The 23,163-nt window shown below is 34.7% G+C and overlaps 1 long non-coding RNA gene across 1 annotated transcript; it reads right to left on the bottom strand.

Moving 5' to 3' along the window:
• Positions 1-17,941: 17,941 nt before the first annotated feature.
• LOC131019571 (uncharacterized) lies at positions 17,942-18,898 on the bottom strand. Its single transcript, XR_009100340.1, has 2 exons — positions 18,613-18,898; positions 17,942-18,260 (listed from the first exon to the last, which is right to left on the bottom strand). It is a non-coding gene; the product is annotated as an uncharacterized LOC131019571 (long non-coding RNA).
• Between the last annotated feature and the right edge of the window lie 4,265 nt (positions 18,899-23,163).

The following is a 23,163-nucleotide window of genomic DNA, read 5'->3' as shown; positions in this document are numbered from 1 at the left end:
GAAGACGTATTGCTCGGTAATTGATCCGTGAAAATCCCAAAAACACAAAAACAGAGCACCAGACAACAGATCATTAGCGAAACACGTTAGACTCATAAGGAAAATAAGAATTAAGCGAAAAAACAGCATAACCACACACAATTATCATGATCGCGTGTTAAATATCCACAAATCAACCTTCGATCCTCAATTCCCATACCCTCCCCCACATGCACATGCAAGGAAAACATAAAAAACCATCGATCTTAAAGGATCGGAAGTGGATCCGCATGAAAACACGTGTATAGGCCCGGATTTGATTGGGTAATCGAATTATTATCTCAATCGGTGCCCGCGCACGCAAATCCGACCATAATTACGGATCTGCATGCGCCGACGACTAAAACTCACGTCCTAGCCCAGATTTCCCACAGACGACGCCAGCTGGTAAAGCATAAATGAACGGTGATCGTTTATTTGGTGAAGTATCGGTGAATTGTGGATTTTACCTAGAGATTGATCGTAACGATGAGAAAAGATTGCTAGATTGTTGAGAGCACGAGAAAAGATTGTTGCCGTAGTAAAAGTGTTGAAAGCGTAAATTTACAAGGTGCGTACAAGTGGCTATTTATAGATTACATGCTAGGGGTAAAATAGTAATTTCGCTTTCAAAGCATGCTTCCCGCGTGGTCAAGGGCATAGTGGTAAATTTGCCCCCCAGGCGGGCGGTTCCTCCGCTCTTCAGCGACTTCTCTGGCGTACGTGACTTCTCTGGCGTAAGTGACTTCTATGATCGGGAGTGATTTCCCTGACATATCCGCTCCTCTGGTGAGGTTCGTTCCTCTGGCAAAGATGATTCCTCTGCTGTGCATCTATTACTCCTCATCAATGATAATTAATTGTATTATGACTGAAGAAAGAGACACAACATGTGGTAATTAAAAAGGGTAAATAATAAGTAGATGCTTAATTAATTAATGATAATAAGTAATGTGGTATTGTTTAAAAAGAGAGGAGACTAATTTTTTTGAATGTCCCAAAATGACAAAGAATGATTATTTTTTGTGGACAGAATGAGTATATTACAATGAAATAATCAAGCTACTCAAATCAACAACCAAACACTATGTCGGTGGAACTTGAATCAATAACCTGTTATAAGAGATTAGCGACTTCAGTACCTTAATTTTAGCGTTTGAACTAGATTTTTTCGACAATTAGAGATTAATTATTCAACAAACTAAAGTTCTCCTAGTAGGTAAATTCATTTTTTTTAAGACGAGGGATACCCGCATATATGCAACCATAATATGTCGTTTGGTATGATGTATTAAAATTATAATTAAAATTTGCATTACGTATCTCATCTCCGTAGGTGATACAGAATTTCTTAAATCAATATAATATTTTTAAATTTTTAATTTATAAAAAAATGTATATTTTATATTATTTTTTATTAAATAAAATATTAAGATATCATAGTTAGTATATAAGGATATATTTCAGGCGCATAATGTAAACGACCAAACACGTACGTAATCAATATATATTGTAGACGTATCCAAGTGTCGTAGTCTTTCAACATTTCTTATCTAGATAAGATGGATCTTTTTTATTCAAATTAATAAATGTTTGTTGAATGATTCCAATCTAATTCATATGGGCAGTAGTGTCCCACAATCTCATTAATTACTTTAATTCCCCAATGGACCGGTGGAATTTTAAAATAATATATATGGGAAAAAGATCAATTAAGAATTAAAAAATATGATAAAAAAATGAAAATAAATTTATAATACAAATTTTAAATTTTATAATTGATATTTATTTTAAAGAGATAAAAATTTACCTGAATTCAAATTTTAAAGAGAGCAAAATTTTTATCAATTAATTAAATATTATTATTCAGTTATTACAAGCACTTTATACAACATTATATACTGACTTATACAATATTTTTTATTTTTCATGAAAAATAACATTATTATTATAACCTAATCCTATAACACACACACACACACACACACACACACACACACACACACACACATATATATATATATATATATATATATATAAGTGTGAACTAAAATAAAAACACCTTTTAAAATATAAAAGATGAACTATTTTCAACCATTAGATCATCAAGATCTACGGTTGATTCATCACCTTGTTGGATGAATTCATGGTCTTGAATTCGAATCTCATAGGTAGCAAAAAAATTATTTTTCGCAATTCATACATTTACACAGCGAATTCATACGTGTTCTACATATAATTCATACATTTTAGGTAGTTCAAATTTAATATGTTAAGAAGTCTCCCATATATATATATATATATATATATATATATATATATATATATATATATATATATATATATAGGGTTAGGTTAAAATAAGAACTAGAGTTAGGATATAAATTAAGAACCGTTAATAACCAATGGATCAATTTAAATCGACAGCCAGATTTGATCACAACAATTACATAAAAAATCTCGCTGGCTACATAGATTGGATAGAAAAGTAATTTATGTCATTCGGTTATAATCCTTTCCTAAATTAAAGGGATTGTGTAATTCAATCACAATTAACCCTATATATCTTTATTTTTGTGGAACACATCAACACGTAAACACAGAAACTTTATTTTTAAAAAGAATGCGACTTGTCAAAAGAGTGACAAATACCAATATACATTAAATCCATTTTTAAAACAAAAAATTTGCATGCAAAAATATATTCCAATTCATATTTTAGTTATTAAAGAAATTTATACAAGCAATATAATATAAATATAATACAAAAAATTAAATTAGCAAGATTCAAATTATTCATGTATTATACCCATTAAATTAGCACAATAAACATAGATATTCAAACCTTAGTATAGAGCTAATGTATATACTCTCAGCACAAATATGCACTAACTCACGAATTTTTACTTAATTCTCACTAATCAAGCATACAACAATAACGATTATAAATTATTCATGCAAAATACTCATTAAATTCGCACAATAATAATACATATTCATATGTTATTACATAGCCAATGCATATACATCATCACAAATAAGATATTAGCTAACCCATGTACATATCAGTGACATATATATTCAAAAAAGATTCATGCACATATCAAACTCAATTCATTCATTTTTAGCACATATATTCGTTCCACATACTTATTAGTACAAGAATGAAAATAATTCACATAATAAAAATGTACTGTTCACGCAAATAATCGAAGGATATCCATATGCCATAATTTCAATCACGTCAAATCTTTATTCCAAATAAATTAGGCATCATTTTCGGAAATGTGTAGCTCGCCATTTGGAAAAGTCAACAAGAAATGCCGAATTTACCCTCCGAAGCAAATAATGCGCGAATTGAGTTGTAACATAAAATGAATCGGTGGGAATCTTCAAAACTTGATCTCAGCCGTTAAATAGGACAAGATCTAAGGTTAATATAAGTTCTTAATTTATATACTAAGAGGGGTTTGTGGAATAACCGCCCCCTATATATATATATATATATATATATATATATATATATATATATATATATATATATTAGGGGAGAGTTCAATGGAGACCAGTCCCTTAGATAAAAAATAAATACCAAGTCATGTGCGTCGATCTTGCTTAATCTAAGGGTGATAATTTAACCTTTAATTATGATTTTATTTCATTTATTTTATATAATAAAGGTTAGGTTTGTTATTTTGTACTCCCTCCGTCCCAATAAATGTGGCTACCTTTCCATTTTGGTTTGTCCCACTAAAAGTGGCCACTTTCTCAAAATATAAATATTTATAATTTAATTAAGCCTAATTAGTTATCTAAACCTAAACCCTAATTACATAAACAAACACACACACTCACACACACATCACGCAGATACACAGCGCCGCACCCTCTCCCTCTCGTCTGCACCCTCTGGTCGACGGCGGCGCCGCCGTTGCGCCACGACCGCCGTCTCCTCACCCTCTCGCATCTCTCTCTATCTCCCCCTCTTTCACCCTCTGACTCTCTTTCTCATCTATCGCTTCTCTCTCTCTCTAAAGAGCTTTATGTCTGCCGCCGCCTCCTGCCTTCCGACGTCTGCTCTTCATAAATTCGGAGTCGCGCCGCCGCCGCGTCTCTGTAATTCCGGCAAGAGAGCGAGCCCTAGCCCTGAGGGTGGTCGCGATTTGGGGGTAGCAAGCCCTAGATCTGAGGATGGCGAGCCCTAGATCTGAGGGTGGCCCGCATCTCCTTCTTCCTCCCTCTGTTGGTTCGCTTGTAAAGGTGAGGGGTGAGTGGCGACCGCCGTCATCGTTGCCATCGCTCCAGGCAAGCCACTGCCCTCTCTCTTCCTCACTCTTCTCCAGACTCCGTCGAGAACGACCAGCCGCAACCTCTGCTTCTCTCTTCTTTCCCGGCTTTGGCATGAAGCTCTCCTCTTCTCCCTTGCTCACATCTCTATCGAACAAATCCGACCCAACTTCTTGTGATTTGGTTTGCAATTTGGGATCTACGATGTGCGATTTGGGATTTATTTCTGTTCATTTTCGATCTGATTTAGTTCATTTCTTTTGATTTGGATCTGTTCATTTGCGATCTGCTTTGCAATTTGGGATTTGGTTTGTGTTGGAAATTGGTTGTGAGTAACCAATATTTGATAATTTTTCGAGTACCGAAAAAATTTAATTTAGTAGAATTAAATGAGACAGGATCGATCTACGTTCCGAGTAGATGATCGTAGTATATTTATTTACTCAAAACCGATTTCCGGTGAGTGAGAAATAATTATTTAAAGTTGGGTACTTGAAACATGGAGCTGTGGGAAAAGATAAGCATTAAAGAAGGATTAATGCTTATCCCACATTGAAATGTGGATAACATTTATTACAGTATAAAAGCTATTACATCACAGCATGTAATAAAACTGTGTGCACACGTGACGGGTTGCATAGCCCACACACGCGCGCCGCCGCCGCCGCCCGCCCGGCCCCGTCGCCCGACGCCCGGCCCCGGCCTCGGTCTCGGTCTCGTCCCCGTCACCCGACGCGCGGCTGTGGACTTGGACTTGGACTTGGATCTTGGATCTTGGTCTTTGGGTGGTCTTTGGGCTGGCCTTTGGGACTACCCTAGGCTCTTATCTTTTTGGACCAATGAAAACTTAGTTCGAAGGGGACGAGGCCCAACTCGGTTGGGCCTACGCGCACGCACACGAAGCCCGCTAGGGCTTGGCCCGGGAGAACCCTTGGTCTCCCAGAAAGCTTCCCACGTAACTGCTGCTGTCGAAGGAGTCATGGCAGATTCAAACAGCCCTGTTGTTACGTCTGTTACTGCTTGTAACTCCCGACACCATTTGAATTCCATCAATGGAATTAAACCCGCAGGCTCCCCCTATTGATGTGGTCTGTGCCTATAAATAGGACAGCCTCCATGCATCATCCACACATCTGAAACAAACATTACACTCAAACTCTGTTGCATTCTGCACCATCTATTAAGTTCTGTTCTCGCCTCATTCCAGTTCGCCGGAGCTCGTTGGTCTGCGGTGGTGCTACCTACGAGATGAAGCCGTTTCATCTTTGGGGACGACACGCCAAACCGAGAGCACTACCGGGGCGTATCTCGTCTTGCGGAGAGAGGACCCTCCTCGACTCGGCTGTTTTCCTGGTTTAATCATTTCTGTAATTTCAATACAGTTTAGTTTGTAATCTCATCTCCTGCTTTCTGTTTCATTGTAATTACGCCCGCAAACTTGTATTCCAACAATCGCAAGACGAGATAGCTTGCAAAGTGGGAGTTTTTGAACTTGTAATTGAACTTAACATTTTCGAAACCTAAATACCTTTGCTGGAGATATCGACCGGTCCTGCGAACTCCACCGAGGCTGCCAACGCCGTTGCCGCTGCCAACGCCGTTGCCGCTGCCAACGCTGCTGCCGCCGCCTCTGCCGTGGCCGCGTCAACCGTGGCACCCGCCACCTCTGTCGCTGCTGCCTCCACGTTTAGTGGTGGTCCTTTTGGTGGTTCAACACCACTTCCTTTTATGTTTGGTTCTAACCAAACAACACTTGGAGGAGGTAGTTCCGTGCAAGGAACGGTTGGCCAAACCTTGTTTGGGTCAATGATTGGCTCCACTTCGAGTGGTTCCATGGGGTCCACGTTTGGACAAACGGTTGGGGCCTTCGGGACCAACGTGGTGAGCTATGGCAACATGGCAGGATCGGTGCCAATGCAGCCCCCGAGGGCGAATGCAATAGCCGAAAAGCCACCCAAGTTTGGTGGGTCACACTTCAAAATGTGGCAGCACAAGATGATGTTCTACATCACGACTTTGGGCTTGGTCGATTTCCTGTGAGAAGACGAGCCTCCTACGCCGGCGGAGAACGAGACCAATTTCTTTGTGCATGCCGGGTATGACGATTGGCGCTATGGCGACTATCTTTGTAAACATTTCATTTTGGAAGGTTTAGAGGATAGTTTATACAATGTATACGCCAATGTAAAACCTCCAAACCACTTTGGGAGGCACTAGAGAATAAGTACCGTAGTGATGATGTAATAGCTAAGTTCTTAGACTTTAAGATGGTCGATGGTAGATCGATCATGGATCAAATGCAAGATTTCCAACTCATCTTGCATGAGTTGGAATCCGAAGGGATGAAAATGCCCGAAGCTTTCATCACTGCGGCAGTCATCGAGAAGCTTCCGCCTAGCTGGACTGACTTAAAGAGCTACCTTATGCAAAACCGAGAGGAGATGACTCTTGAAGATCTCATGGTTAAGCTGCGCCTAGAATTTGACGTGAGGGAATGTATGACCAAGGTCGAAAACTCATCTCAAATCAAAGGCAACTTGTTGGAGAAAGGCGGTCCCTCCAACAACAAGCGTGCTCGCCCAAATGCCAAGGACAAGGGCAAAGCAAAAATGAAGGATTGCTACAACTGTGGCAAACCGGGTCACTTGGCAAAGAATTGCTACAAGCTCAAAAAGAAGAAGGCGAGACATGATATTATTATCATTGAGTAGAAGTTGATCAAGACAACTTTGCGGCTTAGACTAGAGTTTGAGTTCAAGTTGTTATAATCATTGTTTAGATAGCACTTTGGTAGAGCATAGCCAATGAGCTTATCTAACTCAATAATAATAAGAATGAGCTTATTTTCTTATCTGTTTGAGTGTTGTGATTTATAGCATTGTAGACATGCGAATCTAAATGTTATAAAAAGATTGGTAAATATGGATTTACTAAAAATAAACGAGTTTAACACTCAAAACAAATGTCAAATTTGTGTTGAAGCAAAAATGACAAAGTCTCCGTTTCATTCTGTTGAAAGGAGTACTAAACCTTTAGAACTAATCCACACCGACGTGTTTGATCTAAAGTTTGTGCAAACTCGAGGTGGTAAAAAGTACTTTATCACTTTTATTGATGACTGCACAAGGTATTGCTATCTTTATCTTCTAAGAAGTAAAGATGAGGCTATTGAAGCTTTCAAGAACTTCAAAACAGAAGCCGAGAATCAACTTGGTAGTCGAATTAAGATGGTTCGAAGTGATAGAGGAGGAGAATATGTTGCTCCGTTTGAGGAATTATGCAACGCTAGTGGTATAATACATCAAACAACTGCTCCATATTCACCTCAATCTAATGGTGTTGCTGAATGCAAGAATCGAACTCTTAAGGAGATTATGAATGCCATGTTGATTAGTTCTGGGTTACCCCAGAACATGTGGGGGGAGGCTGTTCTATCAGCCAACTATATCCTCAATAAAATACCACTCAAGGGAAGGGACGTCACTCCCTATGAGTTGTGGAAAGGCAGAAAGCCCTCATACAAATACCTTAAAGTGTGGGGGTGTTTAGCCAAGGTGCAAGTGCCTCCACCCAAACAAGTCACAATCGGTCCTAAAACAATTGATTGTATCTTTATTGGGTATGCACTAAACAGCAATGCACATCGTTTTTTGGTTCACAAGTCAGACATTCCAACAATGACTGTAGGAATGACGATGGAATCGAACAACGCTGTCTACTTTGAGAATATCTTTCCTTGTAAAGACAAGGAAAATGAAGAAGCTAGTACAAGCAACAATACTAGAGAAGAAGCTACTAGTTCTGAACCTGTTGAGACAGTGCCCGAATCGCGAAAGTGATCAGGCTCTGACCTTGAAGTGTCAGAACCAAGACGTAGTAAACGAGGCAGGATAGCCAAGGACTTTGGTCCAGAATATATCGCCTTCATGCTAGATGAAGAACCTTCATCTATCAAAGTGGCGTTCTCTAGACCAGACAGACTACTCTGGAGGGAAGCAGTCCAGAGTGAAATTGATTCAATCATGCAAAACCACACTTGGGTGTTGGTTGATTTACCTGAGGGTTGTAAACCCTTAGGATGTAAATGGATCCTAAAAAGGAAATATAAAGCTGATGGATCAATAGACAAGTATAAGGCGCGCTTAGTCGTCAAAGGATTTAAGCAGCGTGAGGGGTACGATTTTTTCGATACCTATTCACCAGTGACGAGGATTACATCCATTCGAGTGCTTCTCGCGATTGCTGCTCTGCACAATCTTGAGATTCATCAAATGGATGTCAAAACTGCGTTCTTAAACGGTGATCTAGAAGAAGAAGTCTATATGGAGCAACCTGAAGGGTTTGTAGTACCTGGACAAGAGAAAAAGGTATGCAAACTAGTAAAGTCTCTTTATGGACTGAAACAAGCGCCGCTGCAATGGCACTTGAAATTTGACAATGTCATGTTGTCAAATGGCTTCAAAATCAACGAATGTGACAAATGTGTCTACATCAAGAGCACTAGTAATGGGTACGTTATGGTGTGTCTCTATGTAGACGACATGTTGATTATGGGAAGCAACAATCGTATCATTGTTGATACAAAGAACATGTTAAAAAGGAATTTTGACATGAAAGACATGGGGTTAGCTGACGTGATCCTTGGAATGAAAATTCTCAGGACCACTGATGGAATAATTTTGACACAATCTCATTACATTGAGAAAGTGCTCAAAAGGTTTAATGCGTTTGACAAATCGCCTGTAAAAACTCCATTGGAACTCAACGTTCACATGAAGAAGAACATGGGTGAACCTGTCGCACAGGAAGAATATGCAAGAATCATTGGGTGCCTTATGTATATTACAAATTGCACTTGACCTGATCTTGCATGCCCAGTGAACAAATTGAGTCGTTATACAAGTAATCCAAATAGAGAACATTGGAAAGGACTTGAGAGAGTCTTGAGATACTTAAAGTATACTCTAAATTTTGGAATACACTACACGAGATACCCCCCGGTACTTGAAGGGTACTGTGATGCTAACTGGATATCCGACGCGAAAGACTCGTTATCAACGAGTGGTTACATGTTCACTATAGGGGGAGGAGCAATCTCGTGGAGATCTACAAAACAGACATGTATTGCTAGATCCACCATGGAATCAGAATTCATCGCTTTAGACAAAGCAGGTGAAGAAGCCGAATGACTACGAAACTTTTTGGAAGATATTCTATGTTGGTCGAAACCCGTGCCGCCTGTTATGATAAACTGCGACAACCAAGCAGCTATTGGGAGGGCGAAAAGTAGGTTGTATAACGGTAAGTCTCGACACATACGTCGACGACATAATACCGTAAGACATTTGATCGAAAGTGGAGTTATCTCAATTGACTACATAAAGTCAATAGATAATCTGGCCGATCCGCTCACTAAAGCTTTGAATCGAGATCAAATGTATAAATTGCTAGAGGGAATGGGTGTAAAATCCACAAAATAAGGATGATTATAGTGGTAACCCAACCATGATGACTGGAGACCCCAAGAACGTGGTTCAATGGGAAAACTAAGCTATAAGATTCCAAGTAGAACACTCAACTACTTGCATTCCCCAGAGAGCAACTGAGTGTTGAAACCTGCTTAGTGGTAAGGTTAAGTCCTTGACTTTTAATGATTCCTAAACACCTCGGGGAGGTTGAGTATAGCAGGATACTCGGGAAAGAATCACCTATATAAGTGAGATGTGGGGGCCGCATCGACCTAACACTTATGAATCCAAAGAGCTGTCCAAGGCCCGCAAAGGACAAAAACGTGAGAACGAAATGAGGTTGAGGCGTTAGTGTGTTAATATTGTTGTCTCGATATACACGAAGGAGAAATGGTTCAAAGACATCAAGTTCTACCAATTCACCAGTATATCTGATAGTATTAACTAAGGATGGTTCAAGGCCGCAAACCACCTATTCTAATACACTAAGGTCTCTTGAGAACAGAGCTTGTGTCTGCATTTGCATTTGGCTATTTCCACTCATGTCGGGGATTGTTGGAAATTGGTTGTGAGTAACCAATATTTGATAATTTTTCGAGTACCGAAAACATTTAATTTAGTAGAATTAAATGAGACAAGATCGATCTACGTTCCGAGTAGATGATCGTAGTATATTTATTTACTCAAAACCGATTTCCGGTGAGTGAGAAATAATTATTTAAAGTTGGGTACTTGAAACATGGAGCTGTGGGAAAAGATAAGCATTAAAGAAGGATTAATGCTTATCCCACATTGAAATGTGGATAACATTTATTACAGTATAAAAGTTATTACATCACAGCATGTAATAAAACTGTGTGCACACGTGACGGGTTGCAAAGCCCACACGCGTGCGCCGCCGCCGCCGCCCGCCCGGCCCCGGCCCCAGCCCCGTCACCCGACGCCCGGCCCCGGCCTCGGTCTCGGTCCCGTCCCCGTCACCCGACGCGCGGCCGCAGATTCAAACAGCCCTGCTGTTACGTCTGTTACTGCCTGTAACTCCCGACACCATTTGAATTCCAACAATGGAATTAAACCCGCAGGCTCCCCCTATTGATGTGGTCTGTGCCTATAAATAGGACAGCCTCCATGCATCATCCACACATCTGAAACAAGCATTACACTCAAACTCTGCTGCATTCTGCACCATCTGTTAAGTTCTGTTCTCGCCTCATTCCAGTTCGTCGGAGCTCGTTGGTCTGCGGTGCTGCTACCTACGAGACGAAGTCATTTCATCTTTGGGGACGACATGCCTAACCGAGAGCACTACCGGGGCGTATCTCGTCTTGCGGAGAGAGGACCCTCCTCGACTCGGCTGTTTTCCTGGTTTAATCATTTCTGTAATTTCAATACAGTTTAGTTTGTAATCTTATCTCCTGCTTTCTGTTTCATTGTAATTACGCCCGCAAGCTTGTATTCCAACAGTTTGCGATTTCGTCGCCGGCTCCGGCGTCGCCTCCGGCGAAAATATAGAACTGATGTAGTGAGAATGAGACTTAATTAGCTCTTTAATTTTGATAGATAACACTTAATTAAAAAAGTGGGCCACACACGATTACACACTTAACTATCACTTTCTTAATCTCGGTGCCGAAAACAAAGTGGCCACATTTATTGGGACGGAGGGAGTATTTTCTTCTCCCAACTCATTCTCTCTCTCTCTCTCCCACACTGTTCTTCTCCGGCGAAGCCGCCGGCATCTCCTCCTCCTCCTGTTGCTGCTCCTCGCCTCCATCTCCTCCTCCGTCTCATCTGCCGTCCCCTCCGAGTCCGAGACCGCCGTTGTCCTCTCCATTCTCCCTTCCCTCGCCTCTCTCCCCAATCTACCCAATCTGTCGACGCCGGCGTCGCCAAGGAGCGACGACTAAGACGGCGACGGTGAAGAGGGAGTTCACGTTCACCAGGCCGTCCAGGGCGGTCACGTGGACGCTCGTGGTGGCGACCGCCGCGCCGCCGCCGGTTCTGCAGATCTGTAGATCTGTAGTGTTCGTAGAAAATACTAATGAACATACTAATGTTCGTCGATATGTTCATAGAAAAATAAATGAACATACTAATGTTCGTCGATATGTTCGTAGGAAAACAATTGAACATTCTAATGTTCACCTATTATGTTCATTGACGGATCAGGTCCCAGAATGGGAAGAGAGAAATTTTCGGGATTTGTTCAATGTGATCCCAGATTTCAGTGGATTTGAGTGGACATATTTACTTTTTTCGGATTAAATAAATGTAATTAACCAATATTTAATTACATGAAAAATCAAATCAGAAAATTATATGAACCGTTGATTGGAGTGAGATGAATGACCTTGATTTGGTCTTTATTCTTTATCTAAGGGAGTGGTCTCCATTGAATGCGACCCTATATATATATATATATATATATATATATATATATATATATATATAGTGGATTATGTAGTCATAGGGGTGAGCAAAAAATCCAAAACCGAATAACCGAACCGATCCAAACCAAAATTTTAAAATATGGTTCGATTTTTCGGTTTATTTTTTCATAAAACTTCAATTTTTCAGTTCGGATTTCTAAACACCCAACAAAACCGAAAAATCGAATTATATTTATAATATATATATATATATAATATATAAATATATAATATATATATATATATATATATATAATATTTTAATTATAATTTTATAATATCTAACTTCAAATATTTTTTAAATTTTATAGGTTTTTTTTTTGTATTTTTTGGAATTTTCAATTTTTTTTTCAAAATTTTCGGGTTTTTTCTGTTTTTTTTGGATTAATTCAGTTTTTCGGTTTGGTTCGGTTTTGATTATAAAAATTTCGGTTAATTCGGTTCGGTTCATTCGATTAATTCGGTTCGGTTCAGTTTTTTTTTAAACCGAACTAAAATATGGTTTGGTTTGGTTTGGTTTTAGCAAAAACCGAACCATATAATCGAATGCACACCCCTACATGTAGATCCACCCCCTTATAATAGTGTATAGATCCTTACTTTTTTTTTTTATTGGACAAAGTTATGTTAGATGTTAACAATTAGTTCCCCAAACACTCCAAGAATTCACCAAGCCCACCTTATCTCTCCAAACACCAAATTCGCTCCCAAAGGGGATCGAACCCGGGTCTCATCACTTAAGTGAGGATCCGGTGGCCAGGTGAGCTAAGCCCCCTGGTTTGTATAGATCCTTACTAAGGACCACACCATGTATGCATATGGTGCGCTAAGAGAGTGACACGTGGCGGACGCCTTCCAAGGGCTTTTAAGGCAAAATACACACAATGGTAAAATAGGATTAAGAATTTTGAAAATAAAAAAAATAAAATAAATTATTTTAATTTTTTTATTATTTTTTTTATTTTTTATTGAAAATTCATGTTTTTTCCCGCGGCCGTCGTCAAAATTCTGCATATAATTGAACACCAATATGCATAAAGATAAACACAAATATGCATGATGCTGGATAGAAATATGCATGAGAAAGTATCAGTATGTGACCCATCTGAAAAAGTATGATCCGTCAAGTGACCAACGACGAGAGCTACCTGACGGTGTCGCACAATATTATGCATATAGTTCAACACGAATATGCATAAAGAAAAATATAAATATGCATATCATTATTCGACAGCGAGAAGCACCCGAGGTTTTGCATACTGATACGTTCTCACACATATTTCTATCCAACGTTATCCATATTTGAGTTTATGGTTATGCATATTGGTGCAATTATATGCATAATTTTGACGACGACCGCGAGAAAAAAAATAAAATTTCGGTAAAAAAAAATAAAAAAAAAATTGATTTTTTTATAATTTTTGAAATTACTATTTTACCCCTACGTGTTTTTTGCCTTTGAAGGTTTTGGAAGGTCTTGGGAGGCCGCTACCACGTGGCGCGCTCCTAGTGAGCCACGTGGCCCCATTGTGTGGTCCAGATTTGGACTTATATACTATGAGATGAGTGGATACTACAGGATCTCACCCCTATATATATGTGTGTGTGTGTGTGTGTGTGGAAATGATCGAGTGAGAACCACATCTTTTTGTGAGAATGAGGAACTAATCACAACCGTTGATTTGGGCAGATCCAACGGTTGTCGAACAAAAACACATGAATATTTTTGTTCATGTGTTTTTTATTTATGAACAAATACATAAAATACATAAACAAAAGATAGTAAGCCATAAACATCGTTGTTCATGTGTTTTTGTTCATGTATTTTATATAGTTGTTCATGGTTCGCACATGAACATCGTTGTTCATCAGTTCGCACAGGAACCTAACCCTATATATATATATATATATATATATATATATATATATATATAGGGGAGGGCTACGGTATAAATACTTCTTAATATATAAAATACAAACTACCTAAAATGTATTAATTCTATGTAGAATACGTATGAATTCGCTGTGTAAATGTATGAATTGTACAAAATAATTTTTTTGTTACCTATAAGATTCAAACTCGGGACCATGAATTCATCCAACAAGGTAATGAATCAATCGTAGATCTTGATGATCTAAGGGTTGAAAATAGTTTCTATTTTATATTTTAAAAGGTGTTTTTATTTTAGCTCACCTCTCTCTCTATCTCTCTCTCTCTCTCTTTCTCTCTCTCTCTCTCTCTTTATATATATATATATATATATATAGGGGAGGGCTAAAATAAGTACACTTTTTAAGATATAAAATAAGAATCATTTTCAGCCATTAGATCATCAAGATCTACAGTTGATTCGTAACCTTATTGGATGGATTTATGGTCCTGAGTTCGAATCCCAAAGGTAGCAAAAATTTATTTTTCACAATTCATACATTTATACAGCGAATTCATACGTATTCTACATAAAATTCATACATTGAAAATTGCTCTTATTTCTTATTTTAAGATGTGTTCTTACGGTAGCCCACCCATATATATATCGGGTAGTGCTATTCAATGGACTTCACTTAGTCTATAATATAAGACTAAATATCAACCGTACAATCTAGATGATGGACGACTGGATTCCCATATTTGATGGGTTATATAATTCATATAAAATAATCGATTATTCATTAACATAAGCTACAAATGGGTATTATTGCCATATCTTTTTCAACGTTGTTTGACCTTCCAAATCTGCAATCCAATCTCTTCCGATTCTGAAGCGAAATTTTTTAGGAAATTAAATATTTATCATAGTGGTATTAATATTTAGTGAGGTTTATATGAATGATACGTGCAAAACAAATTTATGAATGAATGTTTATCACGGTGGTATGAATGTTTATTACAGTGGTATGAATATTTGTATATTTGGGTATGAACATTGCAAATCCTAAATAATACTATATTGATCTGCGTTTCTATACTCCCTGCATGAATAACTATGTGTATATGTGCGAACCATATATATATATATATATATATATATATATATATATATATATATAGGGGCGGTTATTCAATAAACCACCCTTATTTTAAGAATTACGAACCAGCAAAAATGCATGAATTTTATGTATAACACGCATGAATAAACTGTATAAAGGTATGAATATCGAAAAAATAATTTTTTGCTACCTTTGGGATTCGAACTCATGACCATGAATATATCCAACAAGGTGATGAATCAACTGTAGATCTTGATGATCTAAGGGTTGAAAATGGTTCTTAATTTATATTTTAATAAGCGTTCTTATTTTAGCCTTCCCCTATATATATATATATATATATATATATACAATAACTTATAGGAATGATACGTGCGAACCAAATAATTCATACGTAAATCAAAATAATACGTACGTAAATCAAAAACAATTCGTACGAAAATAAAAAACTATTCATAAAATCAGATTATCCCAAATCGTAAAAATTCATACAGGACCCAAAAATAATTCATTTCAAGTATGCCAATAATTTATATTATCAATGAATTCAGCACCAAACTCACACATCTATAAAATCATATTCAATTCACACAGACACTATAAATGATTCATACGCATCTAAAAAATAATTCACTCTATATTACCATATCCAACTCATTGTATGAATATAAATACACAATCAGTATGCACGGAAAAAAAAAATCAAATTGTATTAAAAATTACTTTCTATTCATATGAATTTTTTAAGTTATTTAGTGAATTATTCCATCAAGTAAAGTATGAATTATAGTAAATCCGGTATGAACTAAATGTACATGCCTCTCGAATGAAATCAAATAATTTCAAATCTTAAATTCCCTAATTAATTGGGAGTGAGAATCAGAACCGTGTGAATCAATTAAATGGAAAATCGTGTTTCTCCCTTAAAAAAAAAAAAAAAAAAAAAAAAAAAAAAAAAAAAAAAAACAAGTTGTAATCATTGCGTATCTTAAATTTCCTATTTAATATGAAGAGAGAAGATCAAAGATATGGAAGGTAAAAATCCTATATCTATAATACCCTTACGTCACCATGTTTACTGAATACATTATTTTATTAAATGAATTATACAGCCCATTAAAGATGGGAATTCAGCCGTTGGATTTGTATAATAGACGGTGATGATTTAGTTTTATATTATAGACTAAGGGAAAACCATTGAATAGTACTACCATATATATATATATATATATAGGGAATGGATCAAAAAAGAAAGCTAAATGTAGGAAGAATAAAGAATTAATCCTATTCATTGATGCACGATGATCATACGGTCCAAATTGGCGGATTTGATCTCTCTTTTTTAGGCAATAAGGGTTAAAATGTAATTCCCTTTTTCAATCTAACGTGTTCCTATATTTAAGTCAAACATGATTATTTTATTTTTGGAAGATATTATGCATGCATGCCTATCATTACGTTTTTAATTGTTTGTTATTTTTTTTTCATTCAACATACTTTTTTATTAGTAATAAATTTAATTTCAACAATTCTGCAATTCTTTTTTTTTTTTTACTAATATTTCGCTTATTTGTTTTAATCCGTAAAACATTGTTTTTTATTCATCCAAATTTCTTTTTCTTCAAATAATTTTAATGTGTAATCACAAACTAATAAAATCTTCCCCTAATTTATATATATTTATCCATTAATTAATTATGCATGAAGAATTTAAGTCCTAATCGCTCAAATAAAATTAGTAATTTATGTAGAATTTTATTTTTCTTATTAGTGTGTTTGTACCATATTAACTTTTTCATTAGTATGTTTGTGTATCAAGAGTTATTTCAAAACTTGTAAATATTAATTTTCGTTCTTTATGCAATAAATAATATTAATTGTATTGTATTGTTCAAAATGCACCTAAATAAGAATTATTTTTGCGAATAAGGATATTAATTTGCTGAATAATTTTCTTTGTGCGATAAACAAAATTATACATTATAGAATATTGTTCTAAATGTACCCAAATAAGAATTATATTTTTGCGAATAAGGATAGTAATTTGTTGAATAACTTTCTTGGTACGATAAACAATAATTATATTCTATTTGAATATTGTTAAAAAACGTACCAAATAAGAATTATATTTTTGCGAATAAGAATAGTAATTTGTTGAATAACTTTCTTGGTATGATAAACAATAACTATATTCTATTTGAATATTATTCAAAACATATCAAATAAGAATTATAGTTTTGTGAATATGGATATTAATGTGTTGAATTACGTAATCATGACTCATAAATTGTGAATAAGAAAAATAATTTGTTGAATAAAGTAGTATTATTCATGAATATATCGTATTCGAATATTGTTCAAGACATATCGAATAAAAATCATATTTATGTGAATAAATTGTTTCTGCCTCAAATTTAATTATATAAAGAATAAATAAACAAACAGGACATTACCACACATAATTTATATACATTATAGAATTATTAAATGAATAAAGATCAAATTTATTTGAATAAACTACAAAAGTTAATGAATATACTTGGAAAATTTAATAATAAACTACATAATATCCTGATAATAATATTATATTTTTTTTAGGTGCAAAATGATTTATAATAAATTTCGCAAATGCAATTATAAATTATACTAAATAAATATATAAATTTAACAAATAAACTACAATATATATTGAATAACACATAAGCTAATTGTATTATTCACTAAAATTATAGTGAATAATATTGAAAATTCATCAAATACCACTGTGTTATTAATTGAATAAGTAAAACAAGAAACTGAATAAATTAACTAATACAATGAATACAATATAGCTATGTACATTATAGTGAACATGTCACTATAAGATGTCGAATAAAAATACAAATTTTCTGAATAAAAAATAAATATTATACGAATCCAATACTTCATATTAACATAACACAATTCTAGCACAAGCGTCGAGCTAAAAAACATCGCATACTGTAATGCAAGTCTCCGGTATAGGATCCTTGGCGAAGGCTCCTAGTTTCTTCAACATCCTCTTCGGTGTGCAAACTCTCTCCAAATCCTACTCATGTATAGAATCGAAAACTATATTCAATAGAACCTAATCTAAAATCACAAACCCAGAAACTAAGTCAAAATCATATTACATATAACATAATCGAAATCGAAATCTGAAACCCATATTAACGACCTGGATTTCAAAAAACCACCCAACCAAAAAATCATATTACATATACCAAAAAATTCGAACATGATTCCGAAAACCCAACCAAAATTTCGATTTAGTTTTGGAAACCCAGCAAAAAAATTCGATTCAAAAGCTGTAAAACCCAAACAAAAAAAATCGAACAAAAAACCAGAAAAGAAATCTAATGATTCGGTTCAAATTGCGAATATATATTAGAATTGGTAACCATGGTGCTCCTCCGCCGGTTCTGTCTAGCCTCGCGACGAAGTACGCAGCAAGGACGTTGCTGTCTCTTTGCTCGGCGTTGGAGAAGGCGCAGCGCGGTGCAGTGGCTGCCGGCGTGCTTTTGCAGGGAGATGGCGTAACCTAAATCACAAAACTAGCAATAATTATTAGTATGAATATTGATTCTCACAATCACTGCTTGATATTAGGAATCCCGTAAATGATGGGTGTGGTGGTAGGAGAGAGAGTAATTTCAACAAATAAGTTACAAATTTATCCCTCCATAAATGGTTATTCAATAAAAATCTATTAAAAATCTAAATGCTTGGATGAGATCTGTCCGTTAATATTCATGGAATGAATGGTTTAGATTATTTCTTTATTCTTTATACATAAGGGATTCTTTATTGATCTCAACCCTATATATATATATATATAGGGTAGTGCTATTCAATGGACTTCCCTTAGTCTATAATATAAGACTAAATCACAGCCGTATAATCTAGATGATGGATGGCTGGATTACCATCTTTAATGGGTGATTTAATTCATATAAAATAATTGATTATTCAGCATCGAAAGCCATATAAGGGTATTATTGACATATTGTTTTTAACGCTACAGAGATTGGTTTGACTTTCCAAATCTTTTATCCAATATCTTCCGATTCTAAAGCATAATTTATTAAAAAAATTAAAATTTACAATGATTACATCTTGGGATTATGGAAGGGAGTGACGCCATTTAAGCATTAAATGAATCTCAACTACAAAGTGACCGAATATTTTTGTGTTTATTAATACAAATTTGAATTTTGATTTATTGTGTTTAATCGAAAGCACTCATATCTTCTGAATCAAAATAAAAAAATTCATTCTACCACAAAAAAAAAAAAAGAAGAGAAAGCCGAAGCAAGAGAAAGATTTTCGTTCATCCACCCAGAAACATTCATATATGTATATGTAAAATATTCACACATGTCTACTTAAAATATTCATACATTTATATTTAAAATATTCACGCATACAGTCTGTAAAATTCATGAACTTAGAATATCAAATAGAAATAAAATTGTTACAGAAACTATGTAACATGAGAAAATCTGAACGTAATCCCTAAATTAGGAGGGGGGGGGGGGAGATTATATGAATTGTTTTAGGTTTATGTATGAATTATTTGTCATGTCATGTTTATGTACGAATTGTTTTAACCTCACCCTATATTTGTTGCATGAATTATTTTTTATTTATGTATGAATTTTTTTTATGTTTATGTATGAATTATTTGTCATGTCAGTTTTATGTATGAATTAGATATGGAATATTAATAACTGCATAACGTGATCCTTAAATTAAGGAGGGGCGAGATTTACTATAATAATGTAATTACCATCTTAGCCTCATCACTAATCCTGCGTGAATTAAATCTAGCCGTCCAAATCAATAAAATCAAAGATCCATATTTGGTCTTATTTTATAAGCTAAGTTTGGGTTTTATTTTAGCGCAACCCTATATATATATATATATATATATATATATATATATATACATAGGGATGGGTTCCTGTAGTACCATGTCTTAATGTAGTACCGTAGTACCCAATCTTGATCATACATTTGGGAGATGTGGCGCATCAAGATTGTGACACGTGGCAAGGAGCTTCCAAGACATTCCAAGACAAAATCTGTACAGGGGTAAAATCGAAAAATCATTTTCGAATATTAAAAAAAATAAAAATATTTTTTTATATACATATTTTTTGTTGATTTTTTTAAAATTTTATGGGAAAACATGTTTTTCATGCATAAAGTTTCACATAAAAATGCATAACAGAACACACACAAATGCATTAAATTGTACGAAAATACCAGATTTGTAAAAATGAAATGCTTTTTGTACAATTTAATGCATTTTTTATGTGAAACTTTATGCATTTTTGTGTGATTTTATATGCATGTGAAATTTATCTTTTTTTTGGGAGGGGGGAGGGTTGTGGGGTGGGGTGGCGAAAATACCAAATTTGTAAAAATGAAATGCATTTTTCTGTTCAAAGTTATTCATTTTTTGTGTCAAGCTTTATGCATTTTTATGTGATATTATATGCATGTAAAATATGTCTATTTTGAGAAAATCTATTTTTTTTAATATTCGAAAATTATATTCCGATTTTACCCTTCTACAGTGTTTGTCTTGGAATGCCTTGGAAGCTCCTTGCCACGTATGACAATCTTGATGCGCCACATGTCTCGAATGTGTGGTCAAAATTGGGTACTACGGTACTACATTAAGACATGGTACTATATGAAAATATTTCCATATATATATATATATATATATATATATATATATATATATATTAATCAAATTAATAATATATTTTAATTTTATAACTCTTTATATATCATTTTATTAAAATTGCTTCCATTTTAGGATCGTGAGTGTACTATTTGTTTGGCATGCAGCAATAATATACTACATATATAAATTAATTTTGATGTACATCTTACATTTGGAAACCAAATAAACGCTGAACAAATGAGAGAATAGCAAGTTAGCACATTATATATAGTCAATGTAGATGTAATATTAATGAATAATGAAAATACCAACAGATTTTGACTTACAAACTAACAAAATATTGAATAATATCTTATTCCATAAGTTACTCGTGATAAACTAAATCTTAACTAGATGTTTACTTTGTATAATTTTGAGTATTTTTATTCTCGAGATTGAAATTTCTTTAATTTCACATTTTTAATGAGATATAAATTAAGTAAAACTAGTTCAATGCTCAAATGATTGAAATAATCAATGGCCTTGAAATATCCTAAAGTTTCAATCCATCAACTTATTATTTTATTTATTAAGACTAACCATAAAAAATACCCCGTGAATCTTAAACATTAAGCTCTAAATCACTTATTAGATTATTATTTTATACATTTATTAAAATTCGTACCTTAAATTACGCTACAATTTTTATGTACCTATCTATAGTTATAGGTACGTAGCTACTATAATTTCTTTAGCAATTTACAGTTTTCATTAAAAATGGAAAAAGTGCTTATCTGATAGCAATGCTAAATTTGACTATTTGTTAGGTTACTGTCACCAAATAATAAATTATACTAATTTTTTGTAAATTATTGAGTGCTCTTTATCATATTAATGAATAACTAATATAATATTTCCAAGAAAATATCTCCAAATTTCATCAATTGTTTAAATTCCACATGTTGAAGCCGAAACCCAGAATTAATACATCACGTTAGGAGTCGTTTGGTTTGATAAATGGGATAGACTAAATTGATAAAATTGAATGGGTGATTAAATAATCCATTCACCTTTGGAGTGATAAACAATCACTCATTTAGGTGATTATATGCGAGCCGAGTTATCAATCACGGGCTCAATCATGCAAACTAAACACTTGATTAAAGTGGATTATCTTATCAATCATGCCTTATCAGTCAAACCAAACGCCTCCATATTCTCGACATACATCATTCATGATATACTCCATCCGTCCACGAAATGAGTACTCATATTTCCTTTTTCGTCCGTCCACGAAATGAGTACTCATTTCCCTTTTTGGCAAGTGTACCCCACAAAACTTTTTAATTAATACACTAAAAAATGTGGGACCCTTATTCTATTCACACTACACTCAATACATTTCTTAAAACTCGTGCCGTCCATAAATGGGTACTCATTTCGTGGACGGAGGGAGTAAAATATACTATCAAAAGCAACGCTGATTTGGTGGCAGTATATATATGGACTAATCAGCTTTAAGTTTAAGAATATTTATCAATTACTTAAAGCCCTTCCTCAGTTTTGTTTCTTCCCTCTTCCATTTGTAAAGAAACACACACACACACACAAGAGAGAGAGAGAGAGAGAGAGAGAGAGAGCAGAGACGGAGACAGGGGGTGGCTGGTAGTGGCCACCGCCCCCCTCAAAATTTTAAAATTTTCTATGTATATATATATGCATAAATATATAAATGTTTATTTAAATATACATGTGTATACAATTTTTTTAGTGGTCCATTTTATGATCGAGCCCAATATAATTTCTACTTAAAATCCAATTTAATAAGTTGAACTAAACAAAATTCATTTAATAAAATATAGTGAAACTTGGTTATACAAAAATTGATTTGCTTGTTTTATTCACTCATATATACTTAACTTAAGGATAATCGTGTTATTTAAAACTATATAATCTATGAAAATATTTTTCATTATTATTATTACTATTATTATTATACTTGTCTTTTAATAGAAAATGTATGAAATGCCCAAAAAAAAATTGTTTGTTATTTATAATCTATGAAAATGTCTTTTAATACGAAATGTTCAAAAAAAAATTTGTAATGTATTGAAACTAATTTGTAATATATTGAAACTATATAATCTATGAAAATGTTGTTTGTTATTATTATTATTATGCTCGTATTTTAATAAAAAAAATGCCTTAAATATACGAAGCCCAAAAAAAAATTTCTCGGGGGCTACTGCCCCCGAACCCCCGTAGTAAATTCAGC

Source organism: Salvia miltiorrhiza, chromosome 4, assembly GCF_028751815.1.
Source record: "Salvia miltiorrhiza cultivar Shanhuang (shh) chromosome 4, IMPLAD_Smil_shh, whole genome shotgun sequence".
NCBI lineage: Eukaryota > Viridiplantae > Streptophyta > Magnoliopsida > Lamiales > Lamiaceae > Salvia > Salvia miltiorrhiza.
The sequence above is the reverse complement of the archived record's forward strand: the minus strand, read 5'-3'. Positions and strand labels throughout refer to the sequence as shown.